At 46.7% G+C, this 20,981-nt stretch overlaps 4 non-coding genes across 4 annotated transcripts; all 4 read left to right on the top strand.

Moving 5' to 3' along the window:
• Positions 1-8,460: 8,460 nt before the first annotated feature.
• On the top strand, positions 8,461-8,532 carry TRNAC-ACA (transfer RNA cysteine (anticodon ACA)). Its single transcript has one exon. It is a non-coding gene; the product is annotated as a tRNA-Cys (tRNA).
• Positions 8,533-9,675: 1,143 nt separating this feature from the next.
• TRNAC-GCA (transfer RNA cysteine (anticodon GCA)) lies at positions 9,676-9,747 on the top strand. The gene has a single exon. It is a non-coding gene; the product is annotated as a tRNA-Cys (tRNA).
• A 3,218-nt stretch (positions 9,748-12,965) lies between these two features.
• TRNAC-GCA (transfer RNA cysteine (anticodon GCA)) lies at positions 12,966-13,037 on the top strand. The gene has a single exon. It is a non-coding gene; the product is annotated as a tRNA-Cys (tRNA).
• A 1,620-nt stretch (positions 13,038-14,657) lies between these two features.
• TRNAC-GCA (transfer RNA cysteine (anticodon GCA)) lies at positions 14,658-14,729 on the top strand. The gene has a single exon. It is a non-coding gene; the product is annotated as a tRNA-Cys (tRNA).
• Positions 14,730-20,981: the final 6,252 nt, after the last annotated feature.

Genomic DNA, 20,981 nt, shown 5'->3' with positions numbered 1-20,981 from the left:
TGAAAATGCCATTGTTGTTGGTTTTTTCTCACTGTAAAGGAATTTATGAGTCTCAAACAATAAAAACTCACCTTAGGATTGAATGAGTCCCTTATTTCTCTAAGAGAAATTCATGTGGTTTCATATCAAGTCTTGTCCATAAATGTTGCAGAAGAAATCATTTTACTTCCCATTCAGTATGAGGACTTTTAACCATCTCCACACCTGTGAAATTAAGTGGCTTACTTACAGTTCAACGCCTCTTTAGAAACCAAATCTCTAATATATCAATATTTTAAAATCTCTTTCAGATTCAGGACACAGACATCATCAAGTTTATCACTACTGGGCAAATTTTCTGTGCTTCATGGGTGTTTTCAAGCTTTAGTTTTTAGCCTCAAAATCCCTTGTTTAAACAAAACTATTTTCAGAAGTTACATATGTAATAAAAGAGTTGTAGGCAGAAGGGCAGAGATTGGAGTGGGTGGTAGCTAAACCCACCTGCCTGCCCCTCCCCTGGGCCTGGGTGCTGCACTGAGGGGCCTCTGAAGAGGAAGCTGCTTCATGCCTCCTATCCTGGGCAAGTCCTGCCTATCCTTCTCCCTTGCTTTAACTTTTCCCAGTCTAAATCCAAACTCCGTATGTTCAATCTATGCTTAATTCTTTGATAGGACAGAGGGTTTCTTAAGTTTATTTCCTCCTGTTAGGGTATACCTGCATGTCTATGCTCTATAACCTTCACAGGACTGGGCAAATGGTGTCAGCAGACGGTGGGGAGTCCCTATAACCACGCCTGTGATTCTAGCGTGCAGACGCCCACCAAGAATCCCTGGAAGGCAGGAGAAATCACAGCACAGATGTCCAGAAAAGCCCTGTCAGAAGCTACAAGGATCCCCAAACAAAGTTATTTTTATAGCAAACGCCTACACTGTGAAGGCAAGGGAAGATGCAGCAGGCCAGTTACAGTCCCTTGGGACCCTGGGTTACACAACCTGACTGCGGGCAGCTTTGCCCCCACCCCCACCCCCGCACACTTTCCTAGGCTCAGTGGGCACATTCGGTGGCATGTGTGCTTGATGTTCCCAAGGGCGGGCCTCTGCTTCAGTGCTTGCTCCTGGGTCTGGCCCTGCAAGGTACTCAAACACGTGAAATGAATGGACAAAACAAACAAACAAACAAAAAAAACACCCAGATAACAATGCAGTAAGAAACACAAGTAAAACCCCAAATCTCTGCCCGGTTGGCATGCAGATGAGTTTCTTCATTATAGCTAAGCTAATGCAAAAGCTTTAAAAGATGCTAATAAAAATGTATGTCATCATTCCCTTTGATCTTTCAGCCCAAATATTAGGTAGAGCCCCGGGGTCACTACCCAATCCTCTTACCACGGTCGCAGAGTGCCAGGGGTGACCACAGAAATCCTCTGGGCTGCCAGGCCTTGGAAGGAATGTCACCCAGCCCCCTGAGAAGGAGTCCAGGGGCGCGAAGGCGGGCAGCAGAGCTAGACTGCGGGGAGATGGAGCCGTTAGAAGCTTCCTGGCTTTCAGGGCGCCCTCCCACCCTTCCTCGGCTGTGAGCTGTCACATTGTCACTGATCTGTTTGCACAGGTTCTGTTGGCTTAAATCGCCTCGCTGTGCTGTGCTTCCCTGCTCACTGCAGCAGCGACATACACACATACAACACAATGCTGAGGCATCGGGACCCCCGGGAAGCGGCCTCTGCCAATCCAAAGTCCCCAACCCCTTGAGGACGTCCCTGGAGTCCCACAGAGCCAGGTCTCAACCTCCCTGGCCGACCTCCTGGCTCCATCTCTTCCCGCCTGAGACCCCATCGACCCACTCAGTATGGGCCCGAGTGAGCACCTGTGAAATGGGACAGTGTCTGTCTCAGAGGGGCGCTGTAGGCGATGCTGCCGGGCGATGGCGGCAAGGATGAATAAAATCCAGCATATATATTTTTAATGCATTTCTATAGATTTATATTTTAAATAAATGTCTATGTGTTTTGTCTATTTAATTTTTAATGACTTCAATGTTTTGAATTCCTTGAGCCGACTCTCTGCTGGTCAACCAAAGCGAACCCGCAGAGCGCGCCCGGGATCCCAAGCCTCGCTCCGGGCGCCCCGGCCACGTGGGGCCGCCGGGACGTGCTGCCCCCTGCCGGTCGGAGCGGGGAACCTCGAGGCCGGCTCCGCACCTGGCCGCCCGCGGCCGCTCTAGGAACGCGGGCCTCTCGGTGGTGGCGTGGGGCCGCCGTCGCGCGCCCAGGAAGAGGCGGTCCTCCAAGCCCCCAGGTGGGCCGTGCGGTGGCCCATCCTCCGGGGCCGTCTCGGAACCGCCCTGTTGCACCCTGACACCACCCCTTTTTCCTGGGTTTTCTCGTTTCCTTCCACGCCCAGTTCGGTGGTGCCCGTGCTTTGTAAAGATAGGGGTCTAGGGACCAGGTGGGGACACAAAGGGCAGGCCTCAGGGCTGTGTGTGACGCTGCAGAGCCGAGACGAGCCCCGCCCTGGGGCGGAGGGCAGGGGTTCAATGGCAGTACTGGGGTCGCGGAGACCGAGGAGGGAGGGACGGCCCCTGGAACGTCGAGGTTTATAAAACCCTTTCCCGGGCCGCAGTTCATTTTAACCACTGTCCTCAAGTCCAGGTCCGTGAAGCTGGTGGCAGACGCATTTACAGCATGTGCAGGTGCATGGGCCTTGTGAAGGAGCGCTCTGGTGATGGTTGGGCTGGACCTTTTCTGGTCCTTGAAATCTTTTCAAATATCCGTCTAGTTATTTCCAAGAGGTGGACTTGTCCTATCAAAGAGTATGAACTTTATTATTTTTTTAAAGGCTTTTGATGCGTGTTGCCAAACCAGTTTATAGAAGGCCCACCAGTTCACTTTTTTTTTTTTGCATTTTCCCAAAGCTGGAAATGAGGAGGCAGTCAGACAGACTCCCGCATGTGCCCGACCTGGATCCACCCAGCATGCCCACCAGGGGGCGATGCTCTGCCCCTCTGGGGTGTCGCTCTGTTGCATCCAGAGCCATCCCAGCGCCTGAGGCAGAGGCCACAGAGCCATCCTCAGCGCCCGGGCCATCTTTGCTCCAATGGTGCCTTGGCTGTGGGAGGGGAAGAGAGAGACAGAGAGGAAGGAGAGGGGGAGGGGTGGAGAAGCAGATGGGCGCTTCTCCTGTGTGCCCTGGCCGGGAATTGAACCCGGGACTCCTGCACGCCAGGCCGACGCTCTACCACTGAGCCAACCAGCCAGGGCCCAGTTCACTTTTGTTCTCTGGTGGGAACCAACAGACAGAGGTGAGACTCGGAAAGGCTCTTGAGCCCTGGCAGGTTGGCTCAGTGAATAGAGTGTCTGCCCAGCATGTGGAAAGGCTCTTGAGAGAGACTCACCTGGTTCCGTATTAGTGGTGACCAAAGGGGCAATGGCATTAACACAGTGGCCTGGGGCATATTGTGGGGCCTGACCCTCTGTGGATTTGGATGCTTTAGGAACATTAGGCAGTCAGAGGAATCCTTTGAAAATGCACATTTGATCATTGCGTTCTCTTGCTTACCTCCCTAAGAGTAGTGGTTCCCCTTGCTCTTGGGGTAAAATCCAGAATTTCTTGAGGACCCACCAAGCCCTGCCTGCCTCTCCAGCCCTATCTTGGGCTGTGTATAAGTTTATTAGCTAGTTTCCAAAGGCTGCCACCACAAACTGGTTGGTCTTATACAACAGAAATGTATTGGCTAGAAATCCAAAATCAAGGTGCCATCGGGGTTGATTCTCACTAGAGGCTCTCAGGGTGAATCTGTTCCGTGCCTCCCACCCAGCTTCTGGTGCTGGCTGGTAATCTTTGGCTTCCTTTGGCTTGGAGACACATCACTCCAGTGTGTGCCTTTGTTGTCACCTGGTTTTCTCTTTGTGTGTCTCTATCTCTGTGTCTCTTCTTATAAGGACAATGGTCATATTGCATTAAAGGCCCTCCTACTCCGGTATGACTTCCCTATTTCCAAGTACAGTCACTTGCTGGGGTTCCTGGGAGGAAGTGAGTGGGAAGACACTATGCAACCCACAAGAGCTGTGTCGCGGACTTCAACACCTGGGCCTTCTCTCCACAGTTCTGGCTCAGGCTGCGCCCACGCTGTCCGGGCCTCTTGGACCACTCACGTCCTAACAACTTCCCTTCCTCCTGGGAGGTGTGGGAATGTCACTTCCTCAGAAAAGCTCTCCTGAACCCCACAGACTAGAGTTACCTTGCCCTGTTCTGGGAGCTCATGGGCACTCTTCATATGGTAATTGAAGTGTCTGAGTGACAGTGTGTCACATTCACATGTGTTCCCTCTGCTAGAATGTTGCCTCCATGAGGGCAGGAACAAGGCCAACAGGGTGAATAATAACTAACCGACATTTGCGGCCAAATAGGCTTACAGACTGGCTTGGGGAGCCTGTCATGATAGGACAAGCCAGAGATGACAGTTCCTGGTCAACCCTCTGCAGAGAGCCCATCAGGAGGGCCTCATAGCGGTGGCCCTGGGCAGGGGAGATAGATAGGTCTGCATTCAGTCCAGGCTCCACCTCTCCCTAGGTGAGACATGAAATAAAACCCACCCCTGAACTTGGCTCACAAGGCCCTATAAATTGTGACCTGCCCCACCTCCCTGACATCTGCTCGATTCTGTCCTGCTCTGTCCCTTTTCTGCAACCACACTGGCACTATCTATACCCATGATCCTGCCTAGCTACTTTTCACCTTAGGACCTCCAGTCATTCTACCCACTGCCTGGAATGTTCTGCCTCCACATCTTCACATATTGACTTCTTATCAGTCAGACTTCAGCTCAAATTGCCACCTCCCTGAGCTCCCCACCTTACCCCTGCCATCTCCCGGCACACACACCACCCTGCTTGATTTTCCGGTGTGTTTTCAGTGTCTGCGGTGATCTCATGCATGCATTTGTTTGCTTGTCTGCCATCTTACACCTCTCAGGATAGAGGCTTATGAGGGCAGGGACCTGGTTTGTTTGTCTTGTTCACTGCTGAGCCCTCAGGGCCTAGAACAAACTTTGGATGCAGTGGGTGCTTACTGTTCATTAAATGAATGAAAGTTCATTAACCCCTCTGAGTGTCTGTTAAATGGGGGTAATCTTAGCTACTTCATGGAAGACAACAATTTTACCCGCTTCAAAGAGTTCTCAGGAGGAAGTGGTCCATGCAGTGCCTCCAATGTAGTAAACACTCAATGTATCTGAGCCTTTATTAATAGCTTAGACTGACACCCATCCTAACCTGGAGGGGGACCAGATGGCAGATGAAGCTATAAGGCTGTGTCCTCATCGGCAAAAATGGAAATAAGTATTCCTTTAAAACAGGGGTAGTGAGCCCTGGCCGGTTGGCTCAGCGGTAGAGCGTCGGCCTAGCGTGCGGAGGACCCGGGTTCGATTCCCGGCCAGGGCACACAGGAGAAGCGCCCATTTGCTTCTCCACCCCTCCGCCATGCTTTCCTCTCTGTCTCTCTCTTCCCCTCCCGCAACCAAGGCTCCATTGGAGCAAAGATGGCCCGGGCGCTGGGGATGGCTCTGTGGCCTCTGCCTCAGGCGCTAGAGTGGCTCTGGTCGCAACATGGCGACGCCCAGGATGGGCAGAGCATCGCCCCCTGGTGGGCAGAGCGTCGCCCCTAGTGGGCGTGCTGGGTGGATCCCGGTCGGGCGCATGCGGGAGTCTGTCTGACTGTCTCTCCCTGTTTCCAGCTTCAGAAAAATGAAAAAAAAAAAAAAAAAACAGGGGTAGTGGCCCTGGCTGGTTGGCTCAGTGGTAGAGCATTGGCCTGGCATGCAGGAGTCCCGGGTTCGATTCCCGGCCAGGGCATACAGGAGAGGCGCCCGTCTGCTTCTCCACCCCTCCCCCTCTCCTTCCTCTCTGTCTCTCTCTTCCCCTTCCGCAGCCAAGGCTCCATTGGAGCAAAGTTGGCCTGGGCACTGAAGATGGCTCTGTGGCCTCTGCCTCAGGCGCTAGAATGGCTCTGGTTGCAACAGAGCGTCGCCCCAGATGGGCAGAGCATCACCCCCTGATGGGCATGCCGGGTGGATCCTGGTCGGGCGCATGCAGAAGTCTGTCTGACTGCCTCCCCGTTTCCAACTTCAGAAAAATACAAAAAAAAAAAACAAAAAAAAAACAACCAGGGGTAGTCAGCCTGACCAGACGGTGGTGCAGTGGATAGAGTGTCGGAATGGGATATGGAGGACCCAGATTCGAGACCCTGAGGTCTCCAGCTTGAGCACGGGCTTATCTGGCTCGAACAAAGCTCACTAGCTTAGACCCAAGGTCGCTGGCTCAAGCAAGGGGTTACTTGGTCTGCTGTAGCCCCATGGTCAAGGCACATATGAGAAAGCAATCAATGAACAACTACAACAAAAAACTAATAATTGATGCTTCTCATCTCTCTCTATTCCTGTCTGTCTGTCCCTATCTATCCCTCTCTTTGACTCTCTGTCTCTGTAAAAAAAAAGAAAAAAAGCACAGGGGTAGTCAACCTTTTTATACCTACCACCCACTTTTGTATCTCTGTTAGTAGTAAAACTTTCAAACCGCCCACCAGTTCCACAGTAATGGTAATTTATAAAGTAGAGAAGTAACTTTATAAAATTTATAAAGCAGAGTTACAGCAAGTTAAAGCATATAATAATAATTACTTACCAAGTACTTTATGTCGGATTTCACTAAGTTTGGCAGAATAAATCTTTATAAAACAACTTACTATAGTTAAATCTATCTTATTATTTATACTTTGCTTGCTCTGCTACCGCCCACCATGAAAGCTGGAGCGCCCCCTAGTGGGAAGTAGGGACCAGGTTTACTACCACTGCTTTAAAAGCTTAAATGAGTTCTAGGTAACTCAAGGATCAAGCATTCCCTTGATCCTTTCTGTCATAAAGCATTTATTAACATGTCATTAGGAAATGGTATATTGCTTGCCATTACTAGAAGAGACTATGCTTAAATTTGTAGCAGTTATTGCTTTTTCTGATTTTGAAAGGAATACATTAGGTGCAAAAAATTTGGAGACTTTAGAGGAATAAAAAGAAGAAAGTTCAAGTCACCCACAACCACCTTATTTATTTTGTAGCCCACACCTTTATGACATGGAGTCAACAAAGCCAATGTAAGGGTATCAGAGAAGAACTGGATGCCCGCAGGCCGGGGCACGGGGTAGCCAAGCAGGTAGGTTGTGATTCTCTTTCATTAAATCTGCACATATACTGTGGTGTGCTCCCAGGTCTGGCTTTCCTTGCTCTGTCCCTGGGGCTGTTTTCAGTCCTATGTTTTAGTAGATGTCCAAATATTTACTAGGACAAGTCCTCCAGTGCTGCTCTGTCGTTTTCACCATTTTCTTAGATTCCGACATCTATTTCATTTTGGAGAGTGAATTGTCCACCTTTTGTTCACTGGGCCTGTCTTCCAGTTTAAAAAAGATAACACTGGAACTAGATAAAGGACTAAGGAGGTCTGGGTGGTGAGAAGAGAGGAGTTGGTGGGGAGGAGGGCAGTGGAGAAAGGATGGATGAAGAAAAGATGACAGGTAGAGAGCGACTGACGAGTAGACAGGTGGGCCGGGACCTCAGACCCAGAGCTTGGTGTGGGGAAAGGGCTCCAGACCGTCTGGAGTTCGCTCATCTAGGTAACGAGAGGGTCCCTGGAACCCCTGCTGTCTCCCACAGCAAGCAAAAGATTGTGACCAAATCACTGATTCACCAAACTTGGGGCAGAAAGTAGGTTGGGGACTCACCAAACTTGGGGCAGAAAGTAGGTTGGGGACTCACCAAACTTGGGGCAGAAAGTAGGTTGGGGACTCACCAAACTTGGGGCAGAAAATAGGTTGGGGTTCAGAGCAGAAAGACCAGTTTGAAGTGACTATGAAACGCGAAGCTGAGGACGCTGCAGCTGTGATAGTTTAAAACAGGGGTCCCCAAACTTTAACAGGGGGCCAGTTCACTGTTCCTCAGACCATTGGAGGGCCAGACTATAAAAAAAAAACTATAAGCAAATCCCTATGCACACTGCACATATCTTATTTTAAAGTAAAAAAAAAAAAAAAAAAACGGGAACAAATACAATATTTAAAATAAAGAACAAGTAAATTTAAATAAACAAACTGACCAGTATTTCAATGGGAATTATGGGCCTGCTTTTGGCTAATGAGATGGTCAATGTCCGGTTCCATATTTGTCACTGCTAGCCTTAATAAGTGATATGATGCGTGCTTCCCACGTCACCAGAAGTAGTACTGTACGTGAGCAACGCCTTTGCGGCATCCGCATCCTGTGCTCCTCTCACTGACCACCAATGAAAGAGGTGCTCCTTCCGAAGTGCGGCGGGGGCCAGATAAATGGCCTCAGGGGGCCGCATGCGGCCCGTGGGCCGTAGTTTGGGGACCCCTGGTTTATAGAGTCTGGGTATGGCTGTGTGAGTATCAGGGTATGAGTGAGAACTAGCACATATCTGGGGGTATAGCTCAGGGGTAGAGCATTTGACTACAGATCAAGAGGTTCCTGGTTCAAATCCAAGTGCTCCCTACATATCACTTTTTCCAGGATTCCAGGCTCCCACCAGCCTTCCCTGGTCTCTGTAGAGCCAGTATCCCTTCTAGAATAAAGTTAGGACCCACCCTGTCCTGCTGCTCTCCCCTCCTGACTCTCTGCCCTCTTTTGAGAGATGTCTTCACATTCTTATTTCATCTTCACAGAAAGCCTTTAGGATTGGTGTTTTTATCAGTAGTCCCCACTTCAAAAAGGAGGAAACCAAGGCAGTTATAGGATAAGTGACTCCTGGGATGCAACATGCAACCTAGTGGCTATGGTTAATAATACTGCATTGTGTATTTGAAAGTTGCTGAGAGAGTAGATCATCGAAGTTCTCATCACAAGGGAAAAACGTTGTAACTATGTATGGTGATGGATGTCAACGAAACTAAGTGAATTCTTTTTACTTTATTAAATGTTTTCCAGTTTTATTGTGATGTGATTGACACATAGCATTGTAAACGTTTAGGTGTATGGCATCGTGATTTCATATATGTATGTGCAAAGTGATCACAATAGTAATGAGCCTTAATTTTTCTCTGTGTGCTATTTTGTACGTTCTCAATTTTGTGCCACATGAAAGCGTTACTCATACAAAAACTAATGAATTTGCAGATATAGGAAACCTCAGTTCATGTGCTGTGACTGCCAGAAGCCTCTGTTGGGACCTCTCAAGGCTCTGGCTTAGGTCCACTCTCTGCTTTTCTGGGAAGCCCCACGATGAAGCAGAAGAGTCTGCAGAGAGGCAGGGGAAAAGGGACAGCTGGTTGTCACAGGGCGGGGAGAAGGGTTGGTGCTGGGGCAGCAAAGCCCGAACACCCGTCCTCAATGGGCGCTGAGTCAAGGCAGGATGAAGTGGTGGTCACGTAGCTCTTGATTCCATCACTTACTCTTTGTGATTTGGGGCAGGTGGCTTCAAATCACCATCATCCACGATAAGGATGGTGATGGTAGTGGTGGTCAAGATAGTACAATCACAAATAATTTTTAAAATCATATATATGAAGCTCTTAGAACATTTTTGTCTAACACATTATAAGGCGCTCAATAACATTAGGTCTTATAGTTCTTACACATGTCTCGAGTGTGGCTACCCACCACATGGAGGAGTCCTGAGGAGGCCCATTTGTCCCAACAGGGGGTATAGCTCAGGGGTAGAGCATTTGACTGCAGATCAAGAGGTCCCCAGTTCAAATCTGGGTGCCCCCTGTAATTATCCCAAATTTCCCTTTTCTCTGCTGGGCTTCCTGGTTTTGTGTCTTCTCCTGTGTAACCGGTCTGGGTACCTTCCTACAGCTAGAGGGACCTTGAATGTCTGTACCCCTGCCCACCCTTTGGGATTGCACTTCTCATGGGACTAAGGAGGGTAGTTCTGCCTTTGTTTATATAATATTACGATAGATGAAAAAAAAAACCAAGATGCAGTACAGTACATAGGTTAGGCTTCCATTTGGGTTTATATAAAATGAGTCATAGAAAGCCTATGCATTAATTACTCATATGCACAGACCATCTGTGGAAGAATACATGAGAAACTGTTAAGTGGGTTTCCTCCAGGGGAAGCTGGTTAGATGAGGGAGAGGGTGAATTCTTATTGTATACTATTTTTGTTCCACTTTATTCTTTAAATTTATGTATTCTTTAAGATTTTTTGTTTGTTTGTTTTAGCTTTACAAAAAATTAAGAGGAAGATAGAGAGATTTCCCAGATACCACTGCACCCACACATACACTTTCTCCGCCATTATCAACATCCCTCACCAGAGCGGCACATTTGTTACAATGGATGAACCATTGACAAATCTGTATCACCCAGAGTCCAAGTTTACATGAAGGTTCACTGTAGGTGTTAGACCAGGGGTCGGGAAACTTTTTGGCTGAGAGAGCCATGAACGCCATATATTTTAAAATGTAATTCTGTGAGAGCCATACAACGACCCGTGTACTTTACGCATTATCCAATAAAAATTTGGTGTTGTCCCGGAGGACAGCTGTGATTAACTCCAGCCACCAGCAACCATGAACATGAGCAGTAGGAAACTAATGGATTGTAATACATGAGAATGTTTTATATTTTTAACGTTATTATTTTTTTTTATTAAAGATTTGTCTGCGAGCCAGATGCAGCCATCAAAAGAGCCACATCTGGCTCACGAGCCATAGGTTCCCAACCCCTGTGTTAGACATTCCATGGGTTTGGACCAATGTACAATGATGTGTATCCCTCATTATAGTATCATATGATGTAGTTTCATTGCCCTAAAAATCCTATGTGCTCTGCCTGTTTAACTCCCTCAACCCCCAAACCCCTGGCAACCACTGATCTTTACACTGTCTTTATAGTTTTGCCTTTTCTAGATTGTCATATAGTTGCCTTTTCCAGAATGTCATACAATATGACATACTCTTTTCAGATTGGCTTTTTTCATTTAATAATATACAATGAAGTGTCCTCCATGTCTTTTCATGGCTGGTTAGCTCGCTTATTTTTCAGTGCTGAGTAATATTCCATTGTCTGGATAAGGAACAATTTTTTTTATCCATCACCCATTGAGGGATGGTTGCTTCCAGCTGCATACTTTTGTACCTTTTGAACATTGTACTATGTGAGTTCTGTGATTTCAGTATTTATCTTTCACAAATACAATGAAAAATTTAAAATAACCAAATTAAGTGAGGCCTCACTCACTGAAAGTGGGGGGGGGGTAATCCAGCACGGGTCTGTTTGGTCTGCGTCCCCCCTTTCTGCTGTGTCCCGAGTCTGGGCAGTCTGTGATGGGCACTCAGCCTCACTCCTCACTCAGGTCTGCTCAGGCCACGTCCAGGTTAGCAGTCCCCACAGGGCTCCATACCCCTGTGGCTGAGCTCAGGACCTTCACCCAGACACTTTCTGGTTCTGCAGGAGGCCTCCTCAAAGACTCTCTGTTCTGTTGAGGGGGTCTACCTCCTACAAAACCTGGACCTTCCCTTCCCATCTTGGAGGCTCCCGCCAACACTTCTCCAAAAGGCCCGCCTCCCTCCACCCCGCAGACACAATGCACGTCAGTCTCCACGATTGGGTTTGACATCCCAGCCGGGCAACTTCATTTTACTTGCGCAAACGCCCACTCACATCTTGCAGAAAACAAGGAAATTCTCAAAGATTACTAGAGCCATGTTAAGTGGACATAGGAGCCAACTGAACGGGCTCCCACTAGCCAAAGGTGGGAACAATTTGAGGGTCAAAATGAAGAGTGAGTACACTTGACTGAAACACATAACATGCATTAATTCAGCCTGACCTGTGGTGGTGCAGTGGATAAAGCATCAACCTGGAACACTGAGGTTACTGCTTCGAAGCCCTGGGCTTGCCTGGTCAAGGCAAGGAGTTGTTGCTTCCTGCTCCTCCCCCCCTCCCCTCTTTCTCTCATTCTCTCTCTCTCTCTCTTCTCTAAAATGAATAAATAAAATTTTTTAAAAATCCATTAATTCATTATGATGTGTTTTTTAAAGCCCCCACTGGTCAGGCTTGAAGGTTGCTAACGCATCAATTTATCATTCTGAAAACCCACAAATAGAAGAAAAGAATCAAGCATTTATTTTACACTTTCTGTATTAACTATATTCCAACAGAATCACAAAGCCAATAAAAGAAATTCTTTCTTATCCAAAAAACTCGAGTTCATAAGAGATCAGGAATTAGAATGAAACCATTTGCAACTCCTAATAAAAGATAACAAATGTAAACAAGTATCACCAGTGCTTGCTAAAACTAGGCGATGTGTGTTTGATAGGGAAATTTATAATGAGGTTAACAAAACCTCCACGCACCAGTTAATTATAAATTTCACACACAAAAAAAGAGAAATAAGCAGTGGTGAGCATCCTTATACAAAGAAAAAACAGTGACATCTTCTTGCCAACAAATTGAACCTGAATTTTATCAAGCCTCTCGATCTAACAAGCATGGCCATGTTGTAAATTGTTAAAGCTAAATATGGTGGTTAATTTTACGTGTCAGCTTTACTGGGTCATAGGGCACACAGATATTTTGTTAAACATTATTTTGGGGTGTGTTTGTGAGGATGCTTCTACATGAGATTAGCATTTGAATCAGAAAAATTAAAAAGTAAAAACAGATCACCCTCCCCAATGCTGGAGGGTGTCATCCAATTCACTGAGAACACTCTCCTGTGAGAGCTATGTCTGGTTCTTGAAAAGAGCACTCCAAGTAATACACCCCTTGAGTTCAGTAACTGAGTCTTTCAGTGACCTTCCAGGTGGTGTGCCAACAAGGGATGGTGCCCTTTTGGGAAAAGAGAATAGTTATGGCGTAAGGGTTGCAAGTACAGTTGAGCAGGACTAGCAGCTCTCTGCTGAATCAGAATCAACAGCCCACGTATGAGTGGAAGAATAAAGAATGTTATTAACTACATATCATTAATAAGAGGGGGTATAGCTCAGGGGTAGAGCATTTGACTGCAGATCAAGAGGTCCCCGGTTCAAATCCGGGTGCCCCCTTTGAGAGTACTCTTTTCCTTCTTGAGCTGGATTGACAAAATCAATTCTATGACGACCATACTCTAGTTCCCTTACAGGCAGAGGCTTGCCTTTGAAGTGGTACCTGTATGGCTGTCCCTTCTGTTAGGCTCCAGGTAGGTACTGGCCCCGGCCTTGATGACTAGACAAGACCAAATCCATCCTCAATACCCTTTTTGGAGAGTCTGTTTCCTGGGACCCCAGTGGTACCAATTTCAGTATCATCCATGGTCCAGTCCAGAGACAAAAATTGAGCCAGTTATTTTAAAAGGATTTAATATAAATAATTGTTAACCAGAATGTCAATTTCCTATAGCTTCTGTAACAAAGCACCACAACATGAGTGACATAAACAACAGATATTTATTGTCCAAGTTCTGGAGGCCAGAGTCTGAAATCAAGGTGTCAGGTGGGCCATGCTCTCTCCAAAGGCTCTAGAGGAGGGTCCTTCCTTGCCTCTGTCCAGCTTCCGGGGTTGCTGGCATTCCTTGGCTTGTAGACGCATCACTCCAACCCTTGCCTCTGTCTTCACATGGCCGGCTTGTGACACAGTCTCTTCTCTTCTTATGACACCAGTCACATTGGATTAGGTGTCCGTGCTACTCCACGGTGAGCTCATCATAACTATTGATAATTCCATCTTTGAAGACCTTCTCCAAAAATGACATTGGGAGCTAGGAATTCACCATATCTTTTAGGGGCACACATTTCAACCCACAACAACCAGGAATTAGAACTGAATGGGCAGAAAGGGAAGACTAAGAGTCACAAAGGTAGTTTCGGTACAGCAGCCACCACTCCAGGGCTGGGGGACAAATAGAAGAGGACAAACATGTTAAATCTTACAAGCTCAGGGAGTATCTCTGGTCATCAGGGACGCAGATCTCAAAGGTGGTGCTACTGCATGTGGTCATTATTATTGCTACTGGGATGGACTGTCACTGCCAAGGGACACTGACAGGAACCCAAAGTGGGCAGGAAGGAACAAGTGTTTCCTTCTGCTCCAGCCTTCTGAAACCCTATTGACCGGATCAACCAGCAAGCCGCCTGGCAAAGGAGAAGCCTGGTTTACAGAGGCCCAGACCAGCACCGCAGAGCAGAGGACAGAAAGGTGGACCCGGAGACAATCATTTCTTCAAATGTTTCCTCATCTCCTCCAGCAGTTAAAGGGTCGACTATACAGAGATTTGGGGCACAGGAGAGTGGTCAGCCCGCATGCTCATGTGTGGCTTTGTGCAGAGCTCTGATCCGTGTCCAGTCGATGGGTGTTCTGTCTCTGAGGTGCCCCATACGTGGTCAGGCCATCGGGCATTCTGAGTCTGGTCTCAGATGCTCAACATCAAAACTACAACAGAGACATGACTGCAGCTCCTTCCAGCTGTCAGGGGTGCTCCCCAGGTTATGCCCTCCTCCAGGGACTAGGGGTGAGAGGCTGTGGAACTGTGGGAGGAGGGCACCTGTTGCTCCCTTTGATGTGGGGACAAGTTTGCAGTAAAGCAGGTCTGGCAGCTCAGCCAAGCCATGCGGAAGGGGCATCTGGGACAGAAGCTCTGGGTGTGGCCAAACAGTAAAAGGTGTTCATTGAGCCTTAATGGTATGGCAGGGGGTATAGCTCAGCGGTAGAGCATTTGACTGCAGATCAAGAGGTCCCTAGTTCAAATCTGGGTGCCCCCTAATATTTTAGTCCCTAAAGGTTGGGAAGAAATTCCAGTTTCCTTCTTCTTTCTGAATCTGATCTCTGAGTCTTCTTGCAAAGGGCGAAGAAGCTAAGGAGGCCCTTCCCACCCAGAGCAGGGCAGCTCTGCTCAGGTGATGAGTTTGTCCCCTTTCTCTGATCTTCCCACTCTCCCCTCACCGGGTCACCTTTCTCCAGTGTGGACTTGATCTCCTGGATGAGGTTGAGGACTTTGACTTTTGAAGGTAGCCAGAGAGAAATCTGAGATCACCTACAAATGAACAATAATTGCAAAGGAGGCCAGAAGACAGTGCAATGGCACATTCCATAGGTTGAGAGGAAATAACAGATGGGATGATAAAAATGAAAGTGTTTATGTAATTTGAGAGGAGGGTGCAGATATTTATTAACTTAGAATTTCAAAATTTGCACACAGAAATTTCTAGGGTATCATTTTAAAGGTTGTGGTTTTGCCAAACTAAAAGCAAGGGAATGTGGGCTTAATCTAGTATTAGATTAAGAGGGCTAACACTAGATTAGGTGGGCTAAACACTCATTAATTCTAATAATTTGTTGATTCTTTTAGATTTCCTGTGTATATGATCATATCATCTAAAAAATGTAAATATTTTCTTTCCTTTATCCAATCCTTAGATTTTTTTTTTTTTTTGCATTTTTCTGAAGCTGGAAACAGGGAGAGACAGTCAGACAGACTCCCGCATGCGCCCGACCGGGATCCACCCGGCACGCCCACCAGGGGCGACGCTCTGCCCACCAGGGGGCGATGCTCTGCCCATCCTGGGCGTCGCCATGTTGCGACCCTCCTGGGTGTCGCCATGTTGCGACCAGAGACACTCTAGCGCCTGGGGCAGAGGCCAAGGAGCCATCCCCAGCGCCCGGGCCATCTTTGCTCCAATGGAGCCTTGGCTGCGGGAGGGGAAGAGAGAGACAGAGAGGAAGGCGCGGCGGAGGGGTGGAGAAGCAAATGGGCGCTTCTCCTATGTGCCCTGGCCGGGAATCGAACCCGGGTCCTCCGCACGCTAGGCCGACGCTCTACCGCTGAGCCAACCGGCCAGGGCCAATCCTTAGATATTTTGTTTCCTTTTCTTACCTTATTACACTGACTAGGACCTCCAGTATAGTGTTGAATAAAGGCAGGTATTGTCTCATTTTGATTTCACATGAAAAGCTTTTAAAATTTCCCCATTAAGTACTGTATTTTTTGCTCCATAAGACGCAGCTGACTATTAGACACACATAGGGTTTTAAGGAGGAAAAGAAGAAAAAAAATATTCTGAACCAAATGGTGTGTTAAAATATTTAATAAAATACTGTTTTTCACTCCATAAGATGCATAGGCATTTCCCCCTCCACTTTTTTTTTTTTTTTTTTTTACAGAGACAAAGAGTGAGAGAGTCAGAGAGAGGGATAGACAGGGACAGACAGACAGGAATGAAGAGAGATGAGAAGCATCAATCATAAGTTTTTCGTTGGGACACCTTAGTTGTTCATTGATTGCTTTCTCATATGTGCCTTGACCGTGGGCCTTCAGCAGACTGAGTAACCCCTTGCTCAAGCCAGTGACCTTGGGTCCAAGCTGGTGAGCCTTTGCTCAAACCAGATGAGCCTGTGCTCAAGCTGGCGACCTCGGGGTCTCGAACCTGGGTCCTCCCCATCCCAGTTCGATGCTCTATCCACTGCGCCACTGCCTGGCCAGGTTCCCCCTCCACTTTTGAGGGGAAAAAAGTGCGTCTTATGGAGCGAAAAATATGGTATGTGTTGTGAACTATATTGCTTATAAATGGTCTCTACCAAATTAAAGAATTTTTCTTCTAGTTTGCAAAAATAAAATTGTCATGGATGAATGTGGAATTTTATCAAAACCCACTTTTTTATTTATTTTTATTTTTTTATTTTTTATTTTTTTCTGTATTTTTCTGAAGCCGGAAACGGGGAGAGACAGTCAGACAGACTCCCACATGCGCCCCACCGGGATCCACCCAGCACGCCCACCAGGGGGCGACACTCTGCCCACCAGGGGGCGATGCTCTGCCCCTCCGGGGGTTGCTCTGTTGCGACCAGAGCTACTCTAGCGCCTGGGGCAGAGGCCGAGGAGCCATCCTCAGCGCCCGGGCCATCTTTGCTCCAATGGAGCCTTGGCTGCGGGAGGGGAAGAGAGAGACAGAGAGGAAGGAGAGGGAGAGGGGTGGAGAAGCAAATGGGCGCTTCTCCTGTGTGCCCTGGCCGGGAATCGGACCCGGGACTTCTGCACGCCAGGCCGATGCTCTACCACTGAGCCAACCGGCCAGGGCCAAAACCCACTTTTTTGAAGTTAAGATCATCAGATGCTCCTTTTCATTTAGCCTGTTAATATGGTGCATTACATATATTACATTTTATAAAAGTAAACACACTTTTCATTCTGGATGTAACTCCAATGTGGTCATGAAGTTCTGTCCTTTTTATACAGGGCGGGGCAGAAGAGGGCTTACAGCCGTGAGTATGCAAAACACAGTTTATCTTGTATCATTATTTATTAATTATTGTATTATTTTCCATATGAACAACTGTAAACCTATTTTTCCCTATCCCTGTGTATTTGTAGATTCACTTAGATAATAATTTATTTAATTTCATACTAATATTATGAGTGACATTGGCCTGTACACTTATTTTTTTGGACTGTCCCTGTTGGGTTTTGGTATCAAGGTTGTGTTTTAGATGTATCTTTTGTAAATAGGACATAGTTGGTAGTATTTTAACCCAATATTACAATCTTTGTCTTTTAATCTGAGGCATTTATTTTTTACTTTTAATGGAAATGCAGATGTATTTGTTTTGTTTTGTTTTGTTTTGTATTTTTCTGAAGCTGGAAACAGAGAGAGACAGTCAGACAGACTCCCGCATGCGCCCGACCAGGATCCACCCGGCATGCCCACCAGGGGGCGACGCTCTGCCCACCAGGGGGCGACACTCTGCCCCTCCGGGGCATCGCTCTGTTGCGACCAGAGCCACTCTAGCACCTGGGGCAGAGGCCAAGGAGCCATCCCCAGCGCCTGGGCCATCTTTGCTCCAATGGAGCCTCGGCTGCAGGAGAGGAAGAGAGAGACAGAGAGGAAGGAGGAGGGGGGTGGAGAAGCAAATGGGTGCCTCTCCTATGTGCCCTGGCCGGGAATCGAACCCGGGTCCCCCGCACACCAGGCCGACGCTCTACCGCTGAGCCAACCGGCCAGGGCCGAAATGCAGATGTATTTGTATTCACACCTCCCACCTTATTTTTATGCTGCCAATGTTAATCACTTATTTATGTTTTTCTCTCTATTTTTGTTAGATTGATTGAGATTCTTTCAAATAATGCTATTATTTCCCCCTGCTAGTTTGAAATATATAAATGCTATTTCTTCTCTTTCAGTGTTTACACTATGAACTCCATAAGCCTGTGGTTAACCAAAAACTTCACCCACCACTCAGATAATATAGGCTTCTTAGTGCACTTTAACTCCATTTATTTCCCTCCCAATTTACCGTAGTTCTTAAGATTCTGATACCTGTAGTGGTACCACTTGACCACACTTTGTTCTGTCACAGAGAAATTCTCCACAGGCCCTTAACTAGGAGTGTTCATGAGCCTTCAAAGCCACTGGGTTCCCTCCCTCTTCATCAGTGTCTGGGGGCCTCATGGACTTCCTGGGCGGTTTGTGTAGTCTCTCTAGGGCTTCCCCTCTGCCTTGTCCCAGACAGCCAGTCAGCATTCTCTCCAGTGTCCACTGTTGTTGTGGCCAGTGGCTATTTCTCCTAAAACTTCTACTGGGTCTTCAAAGTTGGGGACATTTTTCTCATATATATATATATATTATATATATATATTCAATTCCAGTTTGCATTCAATATTATTCTGATTAGTTTCAGATGTACAGCATAGTGGTTAGAAAACCATGTACTTTTTTTTTAAGTTTGTACTTATTATATATATAGGGATCAAACCAGCAACCTTTGTGCTTAGGGACAATGCTCTAACCCAGATGAACTCTCTGCCAGGGCAGAAAACCATGTGCTTTACGGAGTGGCCCCCCTCCCAATGTTTCAAGTACCCACTTGGCACTATACACACTTATTATGATATTATTCACTCTATTTCCTATGCTGTACTTTACATCCGTGTGACTGTTTTGTAACTACCAGGCTGTACTTCTTAATCCCTTCCCCTTTTTCACCCAGTCCCTCAGCCCCGCCCCTCTGGCAATTGTCATTCTGCTCTCTGTATCTGTGAGTCTGTTACTGTGGACAGAGACTGAGTTTTTGTTTTTTGGGTTTTTTTTTTTTTTTTACAGAAACAGAGAGAGTCAGGAACAGAGAGAGATGAGACATCTTAATTTTTCATTGCGACATCTTAGTCGTTCATTAATTGCTTTCTCATATGTGCCTTTACCGTGGGCCTTCAGCAGACCGAGTAACCCCTTGCTCGAGCCAGCGACCTTGGGTCCAAGCTGGTGAGCTTTTGCTCAAACCAGATGAGCCTGTGCTCAAGCTGGTAACTTTGGGGTCTCGAACCTGAGCCTCCACATTCCAGTCCGACGCTCTGTCCACTGCGCCACCGCCAGGTCAGGCCAGAGCCTGAGTTTTATAGTGAGAAAGATGTGGGTTTGGATTTTGCTCTAACGTCTGCCATCTTTTTTTTTTTTTTTTTTTTTTTTTCCCCCGAAGCTGGAAACGGGGAAGCAGACAGACTCCGCATGCGCCCAACCGGGATCCACCCGGCATGCCCACCAGGGGACGATGCTCTGCCCATCTGGGGCGTCACTCTGTTGCATTCAGAGCCATTCTAGCGCCTGAGGCAGAGGCCACAGAACCATCCTCAGCGCCCGGGCAATCTTTGCTTCAATGGAGCCTCGGCTGCGGGAGGGGAAGAGAGAGACAGAGAGGAAGGAGAGGGGGAGGGGTGGAGAAGCAGTTGGGTGCTTCTCCTGTGTGCCCTGGCTGGGAATCAAACCCGGGACTCCTGCACACCAGGCCGACGCTGTACCGCTGAGCCAACCGGCCAGGGCCTATGTCTGCCATCTTTGTGACACCAAGTGAGTCCTTTGGACTCTTGGAATCTTAGTTTCCACATCTGAAACATTAGTGTGTCTAAGAATTACCGTATAGCCTTGGCTATAAATTCTAAATATTGATTTCCTTTAGAAAAATTTCTGAAAACTTTTTCCTGATTTATAATATGTGGTGTGTGAAAGATTAATGAAATTATTAAATATGCTGTCACAATATATGGTATATGTGACATTTGGACATGAAGAATAAGCCTTAATTTTTTTTAGGTTTGACAACATAGAGGAATAATGATTAATTCAGCTATGTTACCACTTTCCTTACTTGGAAGATTCCTGGGTTCACTCACATAGTGAACCTGACTTCAAGTAATATTTGTGGCACATAAAATCAGTGAAGAGAAATGCATGAAATTATCATTGACTATGGAACAAATATGTGAAGGCTACAAGCACAAACAGACTATAATTTGTTTACACCTTTTAGTTTATATTCAGGGATGATTATAGGTTTAAAAAATATAATAGGAAATGACTAGCTTCAGGCAGAAAGATTGTCAACCACTTCCTCCAGTAACAAATTAGGTGATACACAATAGATTTGGAAATTGTCATTACATATACAAAATATTGGAACAAGATGAGACAGCAGCTCTTAGGTCCTTCCAAGGCTTATAGAATAAAGAAGACCTTAGTTTTGTATTTTCCAGAGGCCATTGACTTACTAATAACCTCTGGTTGCTTGCAAAGAAAGCAGTGTGTAGGAACTTGCTGAATACATTGTCATGCCTCCATGATTCCTGCTGAAAAGGTTTCCCTTTGATTCTACTCTGGGGAAGATGCTACAGTTGGTGGGCCTACAAGGAAAGCTAAGATGCAGGCAGAACCCTCAATTATTTTCTTAACTTTAAAATCAACTCAATTGCTCCATTGTTACATTTCTAGATCCAAACTTTAAGAACAAATCTTTCTCTAGTGATTGTGTATAGCAACAACAACAGGTGAAAATATGAGAAATGGGAAATTTTTAAAAAAGAGTAAAACAATCTTAAATCTACTTCTGACAATATCTATCTTCCTGAAACAGTGTGCAAAACTTTAGTCCGTGAAATTGCTTCCAAAAAATGCCATCACCATCCAAAAAATTTTCAAGACCAAGAGTTAAAAAGAAATAAAGTATTTTTAATTTTTTTAAAGTGAGGGAAG

Source organism: Saccopteryx bilineata, chromosome 2 (assembly GCF_036850765.1).
Source record: "Saccopteryx bilineata isolate mSacBil1 chromosome 2, mSacBil1_pri_phased_curated, whole genome shotgun sequence".
In the NCBI taxonomy this organism is placed as follows: domain Eukaryota; kingdom Metazoa; phylum Chordata; class Mammalia; order Chiroptera; family Emballonuridae; genus Saccopteryx; species Saccopteryx bilineata.
This window is presented reverse-complemented; position numbering and strand designations above follow the sequence as displayed.